The sequence below is a fragment of the Babylonia areolata genome, chromosome 13, assembly GCF_041734735.1.
Source record: "Babylonia areolata isolate BAREFJ2019XMU chromosome 13, ASM4173473v1, whole genome shotgun sequence".
Lineage (NCBI taxonomy): Eukaryota > Metazoa > Mollusca > Gastropoda > Neogastropoda > Buccinidae > Babylonia > Babylonia areolata.
In genome coordinates this window covers 15,762,441-15,769,348 of record NC_134888.1, presented here as the reverse complement: position 1 = coordinate 15,769,348, position 6,908 = coordinate 15,762,441, and the positions used below count along the sequence as shown (strand labels likewise).

Below are 6,908 nucleotides of genomic sequence, written 5' to 3'. Positions count from 1 at the left end.
TCAGAGAGAGAGAGAGGGTAGGGAGGGTGGAGTGAAGGAGGTTGGAGGGGGAGAGGGGGAGGAGAGGAAAGGGTTGGAAAGCGGTACAAGAGAGAAGTGTGTGTGTGTGTGTGTGTGTGTGTGTGAGAGAGAGAGAGAGAGAGAGTAATGCCGCGCACAGACGCGAGCACCTACGCATACACGCGCGCGCGTGTACACACACGTGTACAGATAGACGCACACACACACGCACACACATCAGAAAATTCGTTACAGATTGAAAAGGTCGGTTAGTGAATGAAAGACAGAGAAAGAGAGAGGGGGGGGGGGGGGGAGACCACGACACTTTGGGAGAGGGGTGTGGAGGATGAAAAATATCAAGGAAGAAGGGTTGGTGAAGAGAGAGAGAGAGAGAGAGAGAGGGTAGTTTCCCACACAAAAAGTCACAGATGCCACGATAGATAACGATGACAATTATAATCAATAACACAGATCAAAACCAAGACGAACACCCACAGTCATCCTCATAAGGGGCAAGAGGGGTGGTGTCCCTTGAAGAAAGCTGAAACACAAACGTCATCGTTGCTGGCATACCGCAAGGGTGGGTTCAGTCACCTCTCCTTTTTGATTAATTTGATACAAAAAGTGCTGCCGGCAGTGATTATTGTCACTGCACCCCCGTGGTTGTCTATCTCAATGGGGGAAAAGGAGTAGCTTCTGAGAAGAGTTTGAGGCAAACGATCTGCAGTTGTAGCTTTCGCTCTCTCAATCAAGTTGTGCTCTTGCTGTTGTGCGGTAGTATTGTTCTTTGGTGTTGGTCGATCTTGTTGTTGTTGTTGTTGTTGTTGTTGTTCTTCTTCTTCTTCTTCTTCTTCTCCTCCTCCTCCTCCATTCTGCTTCTATTTCTTCCTTGTTTGTGGTCGTAGATATTTCAGAGAGATGTCAACAGACTTGTGTCAGTGAATAGTTCTGGCCAGTTAGTTTCAATATTACACTCGGTGGAAGGAAAATTATTCTTTCCAGATTATAGGAGTGTAATTGTTCCGGAATAAGCCGTAATTACGGATCGTGAACAGTTTATTTCGTTTAACCTCCTGATATGCAACGCTTTCTCGTTTCGGTTCGGGTTGTTGCTGGACTAACGGTTGATTTGGCCATCTTGTGGCTTTAAGGGAGCACGACATTCTAGTTCGTCTTTGCAGTTAAAAGAAAAGAAAAAGAAATTTTGTACAAACCACACGAACTGCACCATCGACGTCTTTATTACACACCAATAAGTGAAAGAGGGTACATGATTAACTAGCATGAACATGCTGGGAATGCCAGTCTACGAAATAATGCGTAACAGCTTTATTAACTAGAATGTACATGCTGAGAATGCCAGTCTACGAAATAATGCGTGACCGCTTTATTAACTAGAATGTATATGCTGAGAATGCGAGTCTACGAAATAATGCGTGACCGCTTTATTAACTAGAATGTACACGCTGAGAATGCCAGTCTACGAAATAATGCGTGACAGATTTATTAGCTAGAATGAACATGCTGAGAATGCGAGTCTACGAAATAATGCGTGACAGCTTTATTAACTAGAATGTACTCGCTGAGAATGCCAGTCTACGAAATAATGCGTGACAGATTTATTAGCTAGAATGAACATGCTGAGAATGCGAGTCTACGAAATAATGCGTGACCGCTTTATTAACTAGAATGTACATGCTGAGAATGCCAGTCTACGAAATAATGCGTGACAGCTTTATTAACTAGAATGTATATGCTGAGAATGCCAGTCTACAAAATAATGCTGAGAATTCCAGTCTACGAAACGATGCGCGCGTAATTCTCAGTTTGCCATCTTAACTGAAAAGTCCGTCACAGTGGGATTCGTCCAGCGTGCAATAGCGACTTCAGTTATGAAGCAGTCTGTCTGAGCGATAAAGTCATGAAAAACTGAGAAGGGAATGTGTTAAAACTTTAACAGATACGAACGTATATTGTCCTTCGTAGTTTTGGATATTACTTCTATAAGTGAAATGTGGAACCGATGCGGCAAAGTCTGACTGTGATAAACTAGCCCAACGTTTCTGTAAGTCAACGACGACAACAAGAACAACAACAAAACCGTTTTCTTATGGTGAGCAAACAATATAATTTGGGTCAACTTATACATTTTACCTCGTCCAGTTGTTAACTTGAATACGAAATGAAATAATCATATAATAAGAGATCATCGAAAATCTTTTTATTTGTGTGTCTGTGGTGTTTTGTTTCGAAGTAATCGGAAAGTCGTGATAAAGACAGAGAAATTTTGAAGCTAGCTTTAATCAAGAGCTATAATATGATCGTAAGACAACGAAATGTCGACCGACGGGCTGCATTCAGATAAACTTTTTCCGTTTCCAGCACAAAACTTTCGGTTCAAAGAAACTGTCGTTTCTGATGGTGAGCGAAAAATATTACTTGGATCGATATGCGTAAGTAACTGGTAACACCTGAATTCCAAACAACAAACAACAGCAACAATAATAACAACACAGTCACGATAAATCATGAGGGGGGAGGGGGGGGGGACATTCCCAAGCACCGAATCACCTGTAAAAAGTGGCGAAATAAGAATTACACACACACACACACACACACACAGATAGCTATCTGGTCATGCACATTTCCACGGCAGAGTTAATTGAAGGGCCGCATGTGACGCAGGCTGCTTCCCGTTCTCATGTCATCTTCAGTCCACCTGGTCCTTAACCTCCATTTGGGGCTGAAAGCCGATCTCTCCGAACTTTCAATTTTGTTGTTTGAAGGGGGAAAAAATGACAGAGAGACGGAGACTGAGAGCGAATGGGACATAGAGGGAGTGGGCAATAGGGGAGAGAGAGAGAGAGAGAGAGAGAGAGAGAGAGAGAGTTTTCCTCCCCCTTCTCCTTTTCTTTTTCGGCTTCAGGTTGGTTTTGTAAGGTTGAGAATAATGTTTACAGCATCACCTACTGACAAACAAGAGGGAAAAAACCAACCAACCCAAAGCAATACAAAACAAACAAGAGAGACAAAGTCTTCATGACTCACGTGCCAAGCTCCCTTAGTCCAACAAAGGAATCATGGGGGGGGGAGGGAGGGGGCAGGGGGGGGGGGGGGGGGGGGGGGAGAAACGAGCTATTTAGCAGGAAGACGTGTACATTGATGTAACCTTGATCCTTGACCTCTAAATTTACAAAGCATTTTAATGTTCTGGCCAAAAAAAACAAAAAACAAAAAAAAAAAGCACACACACACACACACACACACACACACACACACACACACACACACACACACACACACAGATAGATAGAGAGAGAGAGTTTCGCAAAGTCCTACTTAAAACAACAACAACAACAACAAAAGACAAACAAATACAACACAAAACAAAACAAAGAAAAGAAACAAGAACAAGAACAAGAAAAAATGTGGTAACCATGACCATGAAAGATCGGGCCTATCGTTCCCTGTTTAGTTGTCTGGAAACTGTGTCCCATTCACACTGCTTGTGTCGTTTGTGCATTTTCATAATAAAACAACAACAACAACAACAACAAGCATCCCCCCTCCCGCCCCCGCCCCCCCCCCCCCCTCCACACACAAACAACGACAACAACAAAAAAACGACAAAAAACAACAACAAAAAACAAAAAAACACAACGACAAAAAACAACAAAAACAAACAAAAAACAAAACAAAAAACCCTTAGCTATTCAAATTATTATTTCTTATCCCGAACGGAGAAGAGGGATAAAGACTACCATGCATGGTAAAGATGGGACTGGGTTTTTTCCCCATGCAAAACAAGTTTTTCAGCACATCAAAAAACAAACAAACAACAAAAAAACAGATGGCTAAAGCACAGCTTTAGGTAGCACTTAAGAACAGAGAAGGGAGAGGGGGTGGGGGTAGGGAGTGAGTGAGAGAGAGAAACTTGAGAACGTTTCTGCATAGGAGATCCCATACTGTTGGGCTACTGCATGCTCAGAGGTCACCTGAACCACCAGTTTACCAACAACAAACACACTGGTTGTATTGGAAGCATTTTGACAAGAGAAAAACAGTTCTGCACCCTCTCACCTTCCTGACCCAGCCTTAGTATAATTATGGCCCCAGCTTCCTTCAGTTGTCTTGACACACGCGTGTCACAGTCAGACGCAAGTTCCATGATTTGCGAACAGTTTGTCAGTACGCTACCCTGGGGTCCTTTATTCTGGAAACCCCTTCCACTTAAATGAATACCAGACTACTCTTCTATTATTACATCTTTCAAACTAATCTAAAAACATATGTAGCCGTGTTATGAACCGAGTGGTATATTAGGGAACGGCGGCACAAAAGAACTAACTGAATGATGATTGATGATTTAAAGGATAGAAAAGAATCCCCGCGCACAGTCCAGGAACATATAGAACCCAGTCACAAAAGGGTTTTTCTATTGTTTTATTTACAATAGTTATAAGGAGATAAAGAGAAGAAGAAGAAATAAGGATGAGGAGAAGAAGAAAACAGTGCAAGTGATGCGTAGCGAGATGTCAGCCTCAGGGACAACGCATACACACACACTGTTTGCGACACAGCAAGAGAGAGAGAGAGAGCGGCTCTGGTCAGATGACTGACCAGGCAGAAAGTGACCACTGATCACCCACTCCATCTCTTTATGCAGGTTAAGCGGACTGCAAAGACAATCGCGTGTGCTGTGAAGCAAGTCGGCTCAAATCAGGCTAAATCTGGCAAGAATTGTGTTTCTTACAAGGTGTTCAATGATAGATTTCTAAATGATTCCTGAACCGAGTTACGTTGGATAGGTCGCAAAAGAAAGAGCTCAACACCTACTTTCTAATGAGTATAAAATGAAGTGTTGATTAATTAAGATGAATTTATAATCTTGATTTAAGTCACCTGAAAAGGGTCAGTTTTAGCCAGCTCATCGCGGAAAATTACAAACTGCGTTAGATCAGTTTAACATAAATAAACACCAATGAAATAGATTTAAAGATGGAATTGCGACGATTCTGCCAGTATCTAAAACTTGCAGTTTACTGATCCGACAAAAGAGATATTAATTAAATACGGTGGAGCAGAAACACAGAATAGAACTCATTCAATGGCAACACTGGTTATGTGGCGAGAAGGACAAAATGACGCAAGCTTAGCGTCAGTTGAAGTCTTTTGACTGACGAACGATTAAATTGAAATCAAGTAAGCTTCTAGCTGATTAAAGTGTGTGTCTAAGCACAACAAATATAATATTGCAGTGAACGATACAAGGACTTGATTTAACAGATATTAGGGAATAGGTTTAGAGTGGGCTTTGCATTTAAACCGGGAATGGCGTCACACTTTCTGCGCGGGTCATTGAAGACCGGCTGTTACTTGCGAAAACGCCGTCTGCTATAGCTGGTGTGGTAAAATGTCAGTGAAACCAGCCTAGCGCTTGGTTACACATATCTCATGAAAACGATATTTTAAACTGTAATATATATATATATATATATATATATATATATATATATATCTCACCAAAGACAGTCGTCTTTTGTGAGTTCGTGTGTGTGTGTGTGTGTGTGTGTGTGTGTGTGTGTGTGCGTGCGCGCGCGCGAACTTGTACACACAGAAAATAAACGCGCTATGTTAAGTACCCAGTTGATAATTGTCAGCGTCCGACAGGATATAAACACGAATAAACCCAGCATGCACTCAATCCGGATCCCCGTAATGGCAACTAATGCGGCTGCCTCTAAAATAAGTCAACCTTTCTTAGTCATCTTTATCCAATGCCCTGCCATTTCACCAAGCTTCAATGGAAAGCTATCAATATTTTCTCGAAACATAACACTTTATTTTATTGTTATTTCATTTTTTTCCGCACTATCACCCAGTAGTGAAGAATCCCAGATTTTTTTTTTCCGGATCCAGATACAGATCCGTGTTACCAACCAAATCTCACTGATTGGTCCATGGCCTCTTACCGACATTGCAACACAATTCCGGGAATTTCCGTTCGCAGTTGGGTGCCAAATCCTGCTGTAAAACAAACCAACCCATCAACCGGAATGGGCACACACACACACACACACACACACACACACACACACACAAGTTAACTCCTTCGTCGCGAAGAAAACGAGGGGAAAAAAAAGGGAAACACACACACACACACACACACACACACACAAGTTAACTCCTTCGTCGCGAAGAAAACGAGAGAAAAAAAAGGGAGAAACAAGTACTTTGTGAGGTGCGCATACAAGTCCACTCTGAAGGGCGAAGACGAGGGAGGGGGCTGGGGGCAGAGAAAGGTGTGCGTGTGTGGGATGGAAGGGGAGGATAGAATTTGCGGGTTTGGGTAGTGAGTGAGGAGGTTGAATCTTTCCTTTTTCTTTTTTTCTTTCCTTTTTTTCCATGTATTTATTTATTTATTTATTTTTTACTGCTCGTTGTTATGCATCCCACCAGGATGTAAACATAGCATGCCGACAAGAATGTACTCAGATGTTTCTGGGTTAGTTTGTTATTTCTGTTCCGTTCCATTTTATCTGTCAGCACTTTTGCAGGTTGATCATTATGGTAAAGCACTTATTATCATTCTCCAGAAGTTGTGTATCATTTTTTCGGAGTGGAAGATGCTGAACTTGCCAACGATTCGGGTTTGTTGATTGACTGGCTGATTGTCTCATAGGTCGATTGACTGGTTGATTGGTTGAATCGATTGACTGGTGAATGGACTGGTTGATTTACAGGTTGATTGATTGAATGTCTGATTGGTTGATTTACAGGTTGATTGATTGACTGATTTGTCGATTGATAGTTTGATTGACTGATTGATGAACTGGTCAGTTGGCTGATTGACCAGTTGACTGGTTGATTGAGTGGGTGACTGACTGGTAGATTGACTGATTGATTAG

The 6,908-nt window shown here is 42.0% G+C and overlaps 1 protein-coding gene across 1 annotated transcript in view; it reads left to right on the top strand.

Annotated features, from left to right (window-relative positions):
• LOC143289089 (metalloreductase STEAP4-like) overlaps nt 1-6,908 on the top strand; it is a 71,714-nt gene that overhangs the window by 13,530 nt on the left and 51,276 nt on the right. The gene's annotated exons all lie outside the window — the stretch shown is intronic.